Below are 16685 nucleotides of genomic sequence, written 5' to 3'. Positions count from 1 at the left end.
CCTTGATACTTTGGCTTGTTACTGAAACGTTGATCAGAATGAATGTATTTGTAAACTGCAATGACTACACACAATGCAATGACTTCATTCAACAAAATGAACCATTGATATTATTTAATTGTGTACTTAAATTTAACGGCGGATTGGTTGATTGTAATCCATTACATACCTTTCTATCTAAGTTATCTGACATTACCAAGATGAATTTGTTCTGACAGTTTAACTCTGAATTCTTGTCATATTTTATTACCCTTAAAATATGGGTAATATTTTATTACCCAATAGTGAATAAACTGTGATAATATGAGAAATTGTTGAAGGTGTCTGAATACATTTCGGTTTGACTGTATATTTTCCTTCAACATCCAGGAATAGGAGCAATAGTCTTAATGTCGCCTTTGGCTTGGCTTGCTCAGTTGGGGACACTAAAAATATGATTAAAGTTATTCAACTTATTATACAAATAAAATGTATGAATTAGGTCTTATTTAATTCTATAAACTATAATACTGATCTGCCAACATTGTCGCTATATGATAAATTAAAATAAGCTGATAACATCACTGTTCTCTCCAGTACGACTGTACAGCCAAATCTAATTTTGTCGCAATATTATCCTGTTTGACACTGTGAAGCTGCTTTGACACAATCGTGATTGTAAAAGCGCTATATAAATAAAGTTGATTGATTGATTGAATGTTACATTAAAAATGATAGAAGAGAACTCTTCTACACTGTAAAAAATTATTTAGAAAAAAAGTTACCTAGTTGCCTTAAAATTTTGAGTTCATTGAAATTAAAATTTTGAGTTAATACAATGAAATTTTTTTGAGATTCGACAACCTTTATTAAAAAAAAATATTAAAAGATTTTGTAAGCATATTGGGTAATTGTGTGAGTTTTATTTCTGATGATGCAGTGCAACATGCCAAATAGTTCTATTTACCAGATTTATTAATTTTTTTATGTGGTTCAGATACAATAATATTTTGAGTTTCTATTTATTAAACACATTTCCTTCATTGTATTAACTCAAATTTTTAATTTCAATAAACTCAAAATTTTAAGGCAACCAGATTACTTACTTTTTTAAGTTAAACGGAATTTTTTTTTTTTTTTACAGTGTATGCAAACCCACATTAGCCAACTATGATCCAGCAGTAATTTGTTGAGTGGGCTGTTCTCACTTGACCTTCTCACTTGACCCTTCTGTTAAATTGCAACATTGTTTTACTCTGTTGTTAGGGAGTTCAAACAAACAATTATTGAAGTATTTTGTTTGTGGAAATTATGACAAATAACTGATCAACAATAGCTGAAGAGTGGGTGAAAGACACCAGATGTGGTTGAGGAGAACATAGAGGAAACTTTAAACGTGGGATCCTCTTGCTGTGAAGGAAGGAGGATAAGAGATCTTGAAAGTAAAACTGATGTATTTGTTCACAAAAACGTGAAATTACTATATCAGAGCTGTTGAGGAATATACTTTATTAGAAACAAGACTAAATATGTCTACATGAAACTCATAGGCAAGGCTCTGCTGGTGTATTGCACAGACAACAGAAAAATCATATGATCATTGATCAGAACCTCACTTAACTTTTATGCAGTGTCCATGGAAAATACCATGCTGATTAAGGATCTTCCAAGTAAAGTATCATCATTTATGTGGATTAAGAGACTTTTTAGACTATAAAAATTATGATAAACAGGAAATTACAAAAGGGAAATGTTGTTTCCTGATGTTCATAACATCATAACCTATTAATCCTGGATGTTACCTACTTTACTTAGAGATATTGGTCTTCTTATCAAATTGCATAATTAGGCATCTGGCAGGCTATGCTATTCTTTAAACATAGAGAAGGTTAGGTGATTATTTGGAGTTCTCCATTTTTCATAAAGAGATGAGTAAGAGGAAAAGGCTTAAGGAAACAGTGGGTAAAAAGCTGAGCGGGTGACAAAGAATGCTGTGCAAACGGGATCTTGGGTATTCCCTGACCCCTGAGCACTTGCGTGGTTTAACAAACCAGAGAAAGTGATGATTTGCAACCTCAACTGATGATGAGTTTAAGAAAATAAAAGTTAATCCAGCAAGAAAATGTTCAGGAGCTGTACTAAAATGCTTAAAGGCACTGTATTGCTCAAATGTGAAGTTTACATGAACAGTGATAGCTAATTACTTAATTAACAATGAAATAGTCTTTAAACTACTCCAGTAGGCTGAATTCATGTTTCTCAATCAACCCTTAAAGATGAATTACTATTAATGAATAACTATTCCATATACAAATGTTGGTTGTATCCTAATATGGAGTATTGCAATTAATGGAAAAGAAATGTAAACTCTTAATATTAGGGTGGCTCTTCATTAAAAATATAAAATAATCAATGCACTACAAATCAAGACTCCTGCTTTTTTACTCTGCCATCACTGAACTAGCCTCAAACAAGTGATCGACCACAAATTCCCTGTTATTTGATATTTCAGTTGACACGCAAGATTTATTTCTGAACAATGACTGCATTTGAACCACAAAGCTCTGGCCAAATAGATAAGGCACAGGAAATGACCAGTGATGAGAGAGCATTGCATTAAGCCGGGTACACACTTTGCAATTTTTCCAACGATTTGGCCGTCTGAGACAAAATTTGCAAATCCTAAAAGCTTCCTCTGATCCTAGGTTAAAATCTGAAGTCCTTGATGGTTATTTTGACATGTTCACCCCGGCAATCGATTAATGAGTGCTGCCATCAAATTTTACCTCAGGTAATTCTGGCAGTGTCAGAAGATTTGGCACACACTCCTCCAGTGTGACTTATCCTAGGACAACAATCAAATTATCTTTCGTTTTTCAAGACAAACTGTGACCAAATGAGCGCTAGAGATTTATTTGTAGCCACCATTTCAATCCTGTGCGTAATGCAGCTCACTTTCACCGAACAGTGATATTAATTGATGATGAATGAATATCATTCATTGGAAGGGTCGTCAGACTGGGGGTAAAGGGTACCGAGTACCCAGGGCCCGAGGCAGGGGGCGGGGGCCCTTAGAAGTCAGTAAGTCAGTAGTTTTCTATACATACATATACATTAATCAAAGCGTGGCTTATTTTGTTTACGTTTTAAGTGTTTTTATGATAAAAATGCAAAACCCCACCCATTGGTATCACTATGGTACTTGGTATGGGGGCCCAGCAAGATGGTTTGTACCCAGGGCCCAAAATTTGGTGCTATGCCGCTGTTCATTGGTGATATTAAACACCGGTTTAAAAATGTTCTTACCTGCATCCGTTTTAGCACTCCTCACCAATTGTACAGTCTGACATTAATGACAAATTAGATCTTACAGTGTGAATTGCTTAAATAGGGGATCATGTTCGTACAGTCTGACAAGAAACAATCGTAAAAGACTATTATAAATCGCACAGTATGTACCCGGCTTTAGATAAAAACATGTCGGTGTCTTAACCTTGAGCTCCAGGTCTACCAATGCAGCTTGGGTACTTAGAGAGTGAGCAAAGAGCTTCAGGGGGTAAACAGGAAAGCTGACCCAGGACTTGCCCTGAACTCTTTTAACATTTACATGAAATCACATGTTTCTCTACGATGGGTGGTGTTGATAGGAAGGGTTGGAATTTTTTGAAAACCAGACAATGACAGATTATTTTGCAATAGATATGCTTAATCTTTTACTCAATGCCCCAAAATGTTTGAATAGCACGAGGAAGAAACTTTGGAACATGTTATGTGTTTAGTTTTAAAAAGAGCCTAATTTATTTAATGTGATATTTTTATTTAATATATACTGGTGTGTGTGTGTGTGTGTGTGTGTGTGTGTGTGTGTGTGTGTGTGTGTGTGTGTGTGTGTGTGTGTGTGTGTGTGTATGTATGTATGTATGTATGTATGTATGTATGTATGTATGTATGTATGTATGTATGTATGTATGTATATATATATATATATATATATATATATATATATATATATATATATATATATATATATATATATATATATATATATATATTATACTTTTATATATTTCAAATCACCAACATTTGCTTTACTGGCAAGCTAAAACTAGGTTGCTAATAAGAGACGCTTTGTTCAAGGTTACATAACTGAAGGAATAACATGGTAACATGGCAAAACAATTATATCTGGCAAACCCAAACTCACCAAAAGATAAACATATGACTACAGCTGCTATATGAGGGTGTACACTAAAGAAAATTATTTGTCTGCAGATTTGTGAAATGATTCAGAGGCTGAGTTAAAAGTCTTGAGAGACACAGCTTGTGTTAACATGTTTTGTGGCTGTGATGCCAAAGAGTAGAAGCTGTGGTTGCAGTCAGAGTACAAACTGTGGTCAAAATCTTCTCCTCATCTGCACGCACATCCACAGCCAAATGAATTGGTACTTAAAAAATGGCAACTTTCCATTCTGGATTTTGGACTTTAAAAGTGCATCTGCCCATCATATAATTGCTCCACACGGCTCCAGGGGGTTAATAAAGGCTTTTTAAATTGAATCGATGCGTTTGTGTAAGAAAAATATTTGAAACCCGTGCTCAAAAAGCTTATGCTACGTCTGATGAGAGTAACTGGTGTGAAATGTCGTCAGATGTGTGTAAGCATTTTAAACTGTGAGAGTTTTTCAGCAATTTGAATACAGAAGGTGATTTGCTGGAAGCTAGATAATTTACTTTATAATGTTTTAAATATGGATATTTTTTCCTACTCAAACGCATCGATTCACTTTAGAAGAAGGCCTTTATTGGTCACTGCCATTATAAAGCTTGGAAGAGCCAGGACATTGACACAGACAAACTCTGATTCTGTTCATATGAAAGAATAATGTCTCATACACCGATGCCTTGAGGTAAGTAAATCATCAGATAACTTTCATTTTTGGGTGAACTCTTTAACATAAAAAAGTTAAGTTAAAATCCATTGCCATAAAACTAAGTAAATAAACGATGTGTAATTGGAAAAAAAAGTGGAATTGTCCAATTTTTTAAAAGTATATTACAATTGAATTTTGTTTATACAATTTAAAATAACTTTAATATACTTATTTTATCAAATGTTTTTGAAAGAAATCTTATGCTCACAATAGCACCGTTTTTCTTATGCTCACAATAGCACCGTTTTTCTTATGCTCACAATAGCACCGTTTTTCTTATGCTCACAATAGCACCGTTTTTCTTATGCTCATAGCACAGTTTTTACTGTATTTATGATCTAAGATATGCAGCCTTGGTGAGCATAAGATTCCTCTAAAAAAAAATTAAAAAATCTTACCACCCCCAAACTTTTGAATGGTAGTGAAGAGGATATAATAAACCTCATTTTACGCACATGATGGTCTAAACAAACACAGATGTGCACAGGAGGATCCAGTCACTTACATAATTTAAACCTGTCTTTACCTGACAAAAAACCTTGCAGAGACACATATCTACAACACACCGCCCTGATATCAAAGCAAATATCAGACAGACATTGCGTCCTAGACATTTCATGAAAACAGAAAGCATGCTGCATGTATGTACATGTGTATGAGCATTTATGACTCATTGACAACAGCGTGTACAGGAGCTACTGAATCACACGATTATGCAGTATGTGTGCTGCTGTCTGTATTGCTCTTATCTCTTCTTACCTTGATACAGTGTTTCCCCACAGTCACTGTCTGAGATGGTTCAGGAAGTGTTTATCAGTCTGGAGAAGAAAATAATATTAAGGAGCAACAATATCCCACCGAACACTCATGCTGACTTTTGAAATGCTATTTGACTTGGAGTGCGGCTCAAACTGAATCATCGGCAGGTATAAGGATTTATGTGTACGAAAATGTGAGTTTGATGTGATGTTAAACTTTTTCCTGTGGAGATGCATTACTCACTTTACTTTCAAAATTAATACTTGCCATATCTTTTCTCACAGACAACTGTGAAAGAGAACAAGGAAAGTTGATTATCCTCACAATCCTTTGGGGATTAAATTGATTGAAATGGGTTAAGACTTTTACATTGTTACAAAAAACGATTTAAAATAAATGCTGTGCTTTCTGGTTATCATAGAATCCAGAATATGATATACACAAACATATTCTACATCATAACTGTTTCCAACATTGATAATAATAAGAAATGTTTCTCCAAATCAGCATATTAGAAAGATGTCTGAAGGATGTTGTTGTGAGCTGGAGTAATGATGAACATTCAGCTTTGCCATCACAGGATTAATCTTTTTTTTTTAATAGAAAACAATACTTTTCAAATGTAATAATATTTCTGTTTAGCCTTGGTGAACAAAATATGCATTATGTAACTTATGTAACACATAGCAGATAATACTGTCATCTTTACATTTATGCATTATTGATGCTTTTGTCTAAAGTGACTTAGATTTACTTACATGGAATTCCCTGAAAATCTAACCCACGGCCTTGCGCTCTACTGTTTAGGCTAGGAACATTTGGCCTTACCCAGCAAGACGCATATTTATTTCTGTGCTGAGAGTACAAGGCCTTATTCAATCATTTGAAATGCTTGCTCATATTTTCCCAGTGCTCAAGGAGGTGAGTCTGTAAAACCACAATGATTCACACGGTCTTTGGTGTGTGTGGAAAAAGAGAGATCCTTAAGATGCTAGAAAATCCTAGAAGACTGATACAAAAGCCAAACTGAGAAGAGTAAAACGTTAAGTTGCTTTGCCGACACACACACACAAACAAACTGGCATAAGTTCATTACTAAGTACACAATACATACCAATCAACTCTCTTTTCACTATTAATCGGAAATATTTGAACACAAAATAAACTAGTCAATCAAAGCAAGCTCTGTTTTGGAAAGCTCTATATAAGCTCTCTGCGGAGTAAGGTCTATCCTCACAGGTCTATCCTCACGGGGTGCTCTTTCATTTCTCTAACAAGGAGTGACTCCACTACCACTGTTTATTCTTTATTTGTGAATGCTTTGAATTACATAGTACTATACAATGGGTTGAACTAAACATGATACTTTACATGCCATTAAATCTGAACTGCAATCGTTTAAAAAAAAAAAAAACGCAATTATTAATTTATCATCTCCCTCTTTACATATCTCTCAGTCTTAATACCCTGCTGAATCAGGTGTTTGTCTTTTTCTCTATTTCAACATTTTTCATACGTAAATTGTAATGACGTGCGAGTCTGATTTCAAAAGTCTGGTTTCAGAAGCTTTGCCCCTTTTCTCTATTCTGTTTTTCTTACCAACGTTTTTATTGCATCATAAGAAATTATTGCCTATTAATATACATTCTAGATGAGAGTGGTTTATCTCTGAAATTGTGAAACTGAATTCTGTGTTAAACAAAAAGTTTCAGCAAGTAATTTGGAAACACCCACACACATGTTCTTCTGTATTTTAATCACTGTTCTTAATCTGAGATCATTTGGCTATGGTCCGTCTCCACATTCCAGCTCACAGAAACAATAGAATAAAAATCATTTATACAGATATTTTTGTGCATAACAAATAATGAATTGGATAAAATATATTATAGCTAAAAATAGCCAAGCCGGAATGTAAAACATATCCCAGAATGATGCATAGATATTTAAGTCATGACTCTACACTGCACCTCTGGGACATTGTGGAACATAGGATATTACATCACTTGGAAAACCAGTGGCTTTGAGTGGGGAAAAAAATAAGAGTGGAATAGTACAGAGCTGATGAGCAAAAACATCTGGAAGCACTCTACACATCTGAGGATTAAGGCCAAAGGAATTATTTTAAAAATTAAAGAGAGAGAGAGAGAGAGAGAGAGAGAGAGAGAGAGAGAGAGAGAGAGAGAGAGAGAGAGAGAGAGAGAGAGAGAGAGAGAGAAAGAGAGAGAAGTCAATCTGAGAGTTGTTTTAAAATTGCAATTTTACATTTACAGTAGCCTACACGTGAACAATTTGTAAAAAGCACTGACTAAACTGATTTTATAGAACCCATGCTGTCTGGTCTTAGCTAGTCTTACATTTACATTTTTCACAGCTTTTATCCAAAGCCACTTACAAATAGAAGCAATCAAAACAACAATAAGGCAACAATCTAAGTTTTGTGACTATAGTCCCAGTTAGTCTACCACAGTATTTTACACATAGTACTAACAGGTTGAGTTAGGCAGGTATTCCACCCAGTGCCAGTGTCATGACATATCAGGTCCTCCCTTCACTCAATCAATTATCAGTTTATCAAAGAAGTTAGTTGACTAGGGGGACGATAAAAAACTACAAAATAGATTTTAATAGGACGGGTGATAGTAATTGCAAGCGATCCAGAGATGGTAAAGGATTAAATTAAAACCATGCAGCATTTTTTTTTGAAGAGCCTTATTCCTTATCATATCTTTTAGTTTATGCATAAGCTGGCTGTGTTAGCTACATTAAACAGATCTGTTTGAGGTGAATGACACTTTCTTCTGTGATGAATCAAGCTTCTAAAAACAACTGAATAAACGTGAGAGCTGTTATAATGAGACCACGCAATCATTTAAATTGCCTTGCGATGCGGTAGGTAGAGCGACTGATGAATAATTACTTTATCTCCACTGTGGGGATGGCGACATCAGTGAAAGTTACTTACATGGAAAGAACCACAGTGACTCAGAAATGTAACTTTGTTTGGATTATGTGTCTGCATTGTTCAGATACCATATGCGCGCCCAACACGTTGGTTAATCGTGATTTCAACAGTTCAGTTTAAATTTTCCAGTGTGTCAGTTTGAGATATATAGGTTCAGAGTTACTGTGTAGCCTATTTCACAATGAGTTTCTTTGGTATTCAAATGCCTTAAAATGAAGAACAGTAAAACGCAACACACACATTTTTGCTACAATGAAGAATATGAAAAAGTAACCCCACCCACCCACACACACACACACACACACACACACTTTTCTGTAGGCTAATTCACTTTTGCACCTGGTCCTAAGGGTATATGATACTGATGTATGTTTTTTGCCATGCTCTTTGTTGTTACAATAAAAATAAATTCTGGAACAAGGTTCACGCGTAACGTTCAGTGGCGCCACCGGGGGGGGGGGGGGGGGGGGGCGCTAGGTACTAGTCCCAATCAATATTTAGAATGAGCAAAATGACGCGTCCCGTATTAAACCAATACGGACGCGATGCACAAGATTGCGTTTTAGCGGCGCTTTGCTGCCATAGTGACGGAGTCTCGAGAACATGCGCTGGAAACTTGCGTGGTTTTTTAAAAACATGTCGAGCTCGCGTCCACAGTTTGAACGCAATAGGATTTCAACAGTTCAGTTTAAATTTTCCAGTGTGTCAGTTTGAGATATATAGGTTCAGAGTTACTGTGTATTTCACAATGAGTTTCTTTGGTATTCAAATGCCTTAAAATGAAGAACAGTAAAACGCAACACACACATTTTTGCTACAATGAAGAATATGAAAAAGTAACCCCACCCACCCACACACACATGTTGGTCTATGTGGTTTACAGGGACTCTCCATAGGCGTAATGGTTTTTATACTGTACAAACCGTATTTTCTATCCCCTTACACTGCCCCTGCCCCTAAACCTACCCATCACAGGAAACATTCTGCATTTTTACTTTCTCAAAAAAAACTTCATTTAGTATGTTTTTAAGGCCATTTGAATTATGAGGACATTTGATATGTCCTCATAAACCACATTTATAGTGTAATACCAGTGTAATACCCATGTAGTTATACAAATTTGTGTCCTCATAAACCACATAAACAGTCTCACACACACACACACACACACACACACACACACACACACACACACACACACACACACACACACACACACACACACACACACACACACACACACACACTTTTCTGTAGGCTAATTCACTTTTGCACCTGGTCCTAAGGGTATATGATACTGATGTATGTTTTTTGCCATGCTCTTTGTTGTTACAATAAAAATAAATTCTGGAACAAGGTTCACGCGTAACGTTCAGTGGCGCCACCAGGGGGGGGGGGGGGGGGGGCGCTAGGTACTAGTCCCAATCAATATTTAGAATGAGCAAAATGACGCGTCCCGTATTAAACCAATACGGACGCGATGCACAAGATTGCGTTTTAGCGGCGCTTTGCTGCCATAGTGACGGAGTCTCGAGAACATGCGCTGGAAACTTGCGTGCTTTTTTAAAAACATGTCGAGCTCGCGTCCACAGTTTGAACGCAATAGGATTTCAACAGTTCAGTTTAAATTTTCCAGTGTGTCAGTTTGAGATATATAGGTTCAGAGTTACTGTGTATTTCACAATGAGTTTCTTTGGTATTCAAATGCCTTAAAATGAAGAACAGTAAAACGCAACACACACATTTTTGCTACAATGAAGAATATGAAAAAGTAACCCCACCCACCCACACACACATGTTGGTCTATGTGGTTTACAGGGACTCTCCATAGGCGTAATGGTTTTTATACTGTACAAACCGTATTTTCTATCCCCTTACACTGCCCCTGCCCCTAAACCTACCCATCACAGGAAACATTCTGCATTTTTACTTTCTCAAAAAAAAACTTCATTTAGTATGTTTTTAAGGCCATTTGAATTATGAGGACATTTGATATGTCCTCATAAACCACATTTATAGTGTAATACCAGTGTAATACCCATGTAGTTATACAAATTTGTGTCCTCATAAACCACATAAACAGGCTCACACACACACACACACACACACACACACACACACACACACACACACACACACACACACACACACACACACACACACACACACACACACACACACACACACACACACACTTTTCTGTAGGCTAATTCACTTTTGCACCTGGTCCTAAGGGTATATGATACTGATGTATGTTTTTTGCCATGCTCTTTGTTGTTACAATAAAAATAAATTCTGGAACAAGGTTCACGCGTAACGCCGGTGTTCTGTCGATGTAGCATACTTTGTCAGAATAGCATACCGTATGTTGAGTTTTATAACAGGGTCTGTCAATTTAGCCTACTTTGTCAAAACTGCAAATACAGTTTATAAAGGGGTATGCTGTTTTGATAGCCCCTGGTTTAATAACATAAATACTGTTTATAAAGCTGTATGCTGTTTTAAGACAACATTACGTGACTTTACGACGCCACTTGCAAGAAATAATGTATTGAAAACGTCTGTCAACATTTCTTGTGATTGTACAAGGCATGCAATTAGGTAATGTATATATAATATGCGATATAATACACCAACACTTCTGCCCGTTTAAATATAACACATGCGCACTGCTGCGCATGCGCATAAATATAACACATGCGCACTGCTGCGCATGCGCATTAACCGAAGATATCCCATTCTGATGGGTATGGTGTTCCGTCAGAACACCGGCCCTGGTCCCAATCAATATTTAGAATGAGCAAAATGACGCGTCCCGTATCAAACCAATACGCGATGCACAAGATTGCGTTTTAGCGGCGCTTTGCTGCCATAGTGACGGAGTCTCGAGAACATGCGCTGGAAACTTGCGCGGTTTTTTAAAAACATGTTGAGCTCGCGTCCACAGTTTGAACGCAATAGGATTTCCAGATATAGGGCTGAATAGAAAAAAAAAGGTACCATGAGTGGGTCTGTCCCAAGGTTATTTTCGTAAACGAAAACTGAAACTAAGACTAAAACTATTGGTCAAAAAACATTTTCGTAAACTGAAATAAAATTTAAAAATCTGAATAAATAAAAAACTAAAACTAAACGAAACTAACCACTCTTACTAAAAAACTGACTGAAATAAAATAATAATTAGCAAAAATAAATATTCGTTTTCGTTGTTAATAAGCTCTCTTTAATGTGGTGGAAAATCTGACTGTGGCGGTTGAGGGAGTGTCTATTGCGCAACTGCGCGTGAAGTGAGCTGAGGAGATTAACCGCTGTCCTGTGACGGACGCGTGCAGACAGGCAACACATCGCCAGTCCTAAACGGGAGTTCACAAAGAATCAATGCGTCCGTGGCAGTGAAAGGGGAAATAACACAAGGTAATGAGATGCACGTTGAACTTCTTTTAAGCTCACTGTTTTAGAATGCCGTTTCTTACGAGACGAGAGACGCAGGCGCAAAAGTCAGCAACTATAAACGTTACTAGCCTACTGTGCGTTTGAGATTTCATGTTTGCATAATATTGACAGACAGGCTCAAAGGTGTTTTCATAATCATTTACTACTAATTATATTATTATCTGTGTGGAGACATTTCCCCACAAAGTAGGGAATGCCAGGACACACACACACACACACACACACACACACAGGTTTGTTTCACTATATAAGTGAGGACATTGCATGGACTTCCATTGATTTTATATCAGGTTAATGATATTTTAAATCCCCTAACTCAATTCCTATCCCTAAACCTACCCATCCCAAGAACGTGCAAAACAATAGATTTAAATAAAAACATGTTTTGGCCGATTTATAAGCCTTTTTAACTAGTGAGGACCAGCCAAATGTCCTTACTTATCAGTTATCATAATATTTTACTAGATAAGTGAGGACATTGGTCCCCTTTACAATTATAGCACAACAAACACACACACACACACACACACACACACACACACACACACGCACGCACGCACGCACACACACATGTCTGGTGCGCTATCTTTGTGGGGACTTGCCATATAGACGGTTTTTATACCATACAAACCATATATTCTATCCCCCTACACTGCCCCTGCCCCTAAACCTACCCATCACAGGAAACTTTCTACATTTTTACATTTTCAAAAGAACTCATTCTATATGATTTATAAGCTTTTGTACCCATGGGGACCTCAATTTAGGTCCCCACGGTGACACGAGTCCCCATGAGTCTGTGTGCATTCAGTTTGAAGTCCTCACCAGGCTAGAAAAACATGTACACACACACACACACACACACACACACACACACACACACACACACACACACACACACACACACACACACAGAGCAAAACAGTGTGTAGACACTGCTAGCCTACATTGTACTACTGAAGAAATTAAAATAAGCTTTTAATTGTTTAACAATATTTCATCTGTTATGAGTGAGTTTGTCTGGAATTTATAATTTTTACTTTTATATTTTACGTTGCATCTATTTTGTTCTTTAAGATAGATCCTGTATAGGTCATAGTTTGACTCAAGCTTTTTTGCTCAAAGGTGAAGACCCAACTTTATGCATGTTTTGTAAGACCGTCCTGGGTTTAAACAATAATGCTCGTTTATCAAGTTATTTCACTTAAGGATGTTTAGTAAGATTAAACTCTAATCTGTTAATTAAACTTTGCTGAAATTAAAAACCTTGATTTGGTCTCTACACTTAATTATGCTAACTCTGCTAAACTATAATTACTAAAACTGAAACTAAATAAATAAAAACTAAATAGAAATGTATTTGCAAAATAAAAACTAAACTAAAACTAGCAAAACCATTTGTAAAACTAACTAAAACTAAACTGAAATTTGTAGCAAAATTGAAAACGATAATAAAATAAAAACTAATTTAAAAAAGCAAAACTATAATAACCTTGGTCTGTCCAGTAACTTAAGATGAACCTAAGACAAACTGCACCCTTTGCAGAGAAGCATTTCAGTGTCTCAGACTGCCTGACTTAAAGCATGCGATGACAGACACATCCGTGAACTGAAGGTAGGCCTATTGTTTTTTTTTTAATGGATAATATAATATTCCATACATTATCAGAGCTTGGCAGACTTATTTTTCTAGATATTAGAACGGTTAAATAATAGATTATAGCATATTAATGTTATCAATTTATCATTTAGCAGTTTGATATTTAAGAAATATTTAGATTAAAATGGGACAAATAATTACATAATAATATAGTCATAATAGTAAATTAATAAAGAGGATTAAACATTTTTGAATTTCAGAATTGTCAGTAAAGTGGTTACTGGTTCAGAATGACCGCTTAAAGAGACAGTGCACCCAAAAATGAAAAATCTGTCATAATTTCCTCACCCTCAAGTTGTTCCAAACCTGTATGCATTTCTTTATGTAGAATACATATGAAGACACATTCCTACCATGGAAGTCAATGTTGCCCCCAAAGCAAACATTTGGTTACAAACCTTCTTCAAAATATATTATTTTATGTTCAACAGAACGAAGAAACTCATACAGGTTTGGAACATCATGAGGGAGAGTAAATGAAGACAGAAATTTCATTTTTGGGTGAACTATCCCTTTAAAGTACACCAATACAGGCTACTAAAGAGTTCTTCAGAAATAAATAAAATAATCAAAAGTAAAATACTTTAAAATGTGTTCTGTTGCAAGTTTACATACTTGATTCCATGTTTATTGTTGAGCTGCTGTCATTGTTTCATTGTCACTCTTATCACTCTTTAACTGCCTAAGTTCATAAATTATTTTCAAAAACGGATTCAAAACTGATTTGGAAAAAAAAAACATACACACAAAATAACTTATTTTCAATATAAAAAGTGATTGTGGACTGGATATTTTTTGACCTTTTATCACAGTCTTGGACATGTCAAAGATTAGTAACAACACTGGCTTTGATGCATTGTTAGTTTGTGTGCAGCATCAGATTTACATTTTTTTAATCCCTCATTTATATGCAGTTAGTATACTCTATACAAATGCCAGAAACTAAGCTTCTTTTTTCCAAGGGGGTAATCTAGCGCTCTGAAAGCGTTCCACCCCTGGGCTGCCATTGCTAACCAAGCCATCACCTGCTGTTAGCATCCCATTGACTCCCATTCATTTTTCAGTCACTTTGACAGTGAATAACTTTACATCTGAGGCGTTTAAAGACTCCATTTGTCCATTGTTTATTTCTAAAGAAACACGACAATGTATAAAAGGCTCCATTACCTTGTATCTTACACTATCGCCCCGCAGAAGCGTTTTTGTAAAAATAGGCTAACGATTGCGTCATAACCAACGCGACCCTGTCGCACAGTTGTGAAATTACCGTTTAGACCTGAGGAGACGCTCGCAGGCAATCTTTTACTGTCTATCAGACAGTCGGGGGGACGTGGAGACATAAAGTCTGATAAAGTCAAGGGAGAAGAATGGAGAGAAGCCCATAGTGAGCCAAAAGCAACGGGAGAAAATATTTAAACAACGCGATTCAGATTTCACTTTCCACATCTACTAGAAGACTCACAGCTGTCAGACAGGAGGCTCACGTCACATCTACGTCGTCAAGCTCAGTCTGAGCCTGCGCAGTTCGCTCAGCCATCAGGAAGTGAGTGCCCCTAGGTTGACTTCATTCTTTCGCCGTAGACGTCAATGGGAACGCTCGGTCCATTTCTTTTACTGTCTATGCTTTTTTCTTCTTCAGCACAGGCCTATCTAAAGGGTTAATGGTGCCACCTGGTTATCAACTGTAAAAATGACAAATTTTACCTCTTCCCAAAAGGGAAAACCACCAACAATCAAGAATGCAGGATTATATGGTGTCATGGCTTTCCAATAATTTTTTTTGGCTATAATGGAAGTCAATGGGGCAAAAACAGCCACGAACTGTAAATGAGGGAGAAAAAAATCTGATGCTGCACAAAAACTAACAAATGCATCAAAGCTAAAGTTGTTACAAATCTTTGACATGCCCCAAAACTTTTATATATGTATTTTATATTTAAAATAAGTCATTTTGTGTGTATGTTTTTTTTTTTTTCCAAATCCGTTTTGAAAATCATTTATGAACTTGGAAAATAAAGAGTATTATTATTTTGGTACTGGATAATTTGAACTGAAGAGCCTCATAAATGAATAGACTTATTAATAAACTTTGCCCGCTCAGACAGCAACAGGTCAGCTCATGCCCGTCAGTCAACAATTTCAAAAGAAGTTAACGTTAGAAGACGGAGACTACTGGTAAGTAAATAAGTAAAAAATATATTTTTTAGTAAAAGACGACGCGGAATTATGTGTCGTGACGTGCTACAGGCCGGTTTACTACACCAGTAGAATACAATTCTGAATTTATGGTTTCTAGTTTTGGTGTGCCACCCCAAGATTTTAAGTGGCCCCATCTGGCCACCCCTATGAAAAATTTCTGGAGGCGCCACTGGTAACGTTATAGCTGTTTAAAACACGCTTGCTCGTGGTCATGGACCATTGTGTAGGATGTGCTGCCATCGCGTGGCGGGAGTATTATTCGTCGTATTGCGCTATTAGCATTAGCATCGTGAGTAAACAACCGGAGTAATGCAGTTGTTTTTTCACTAGGCTTCCATTAAGTTGTTCCATGATCAAACCTCTTTATTGTATTAAAATTGGCAGCGTTATTTAGCAAAATATATATAAATATCGTAAATCATGTCTTTGCAGGATATCACGCAAGCGTATATGAAGTTGAAATGTTCGGACAGTTCTGCATTATTGGCGGACATCCAAAAATTAGTTCAATGAGGTCATGAGCAGTGGTGTTATGTATTAACCACTAACTGCGGCATTCTTGAAATCAAAATTTCATCGCCCCGGCACAGGGCGCCGTGGCTTAGTTGGTTAAAGCGCCTGTCTAGTAAACAGGAGATCCTGGGTTCGAATCCCAGCGGTGCCTTTTTGTGACGTTCTAATTGTTTTTAGAATATCGCTTGCGGTTACTCTTTTGGAACAATTATCTGGTTTTATGTAA

General features: G+C 36.4%; 1 non-coding gene across 1 annotated transcript; it reads left to right on the top strand.

Moving 5' to 3' along the window:
- Positions 1–16536: 16536 nt before the first annotated feature.
- trnat-agu (transfer RNA threonine (anticodon AGU)) lies at positions 16537–16610 on the top strand. The gene has a single exon. It is a non-coding gene; the product is annotated as a tRNA-Thr (tRNA).
- The last annotated feature ends 75 nt before the right edge of the window (positions 16611–16685 follow it).

This window comes from Pseudorasbora parva, chromosome 1 (assembly GCF_024679245.1).
Source record: "Pseudorasbora parva isolate DD20220531a chromosome 1, ASM2467924v1, whole genome shotgun sequence".
Taxonomy (NCBI): domain Eukaryota; kingdom Metazoa; phylum Chordata; class Actinopteri; order Cypriniformes; family Gobionidae; genus Pseudorasbora; species Pseudorasbora parva.
This window is presented reverse-complemented; position numbering and strand designations above follow the sequence as displayed.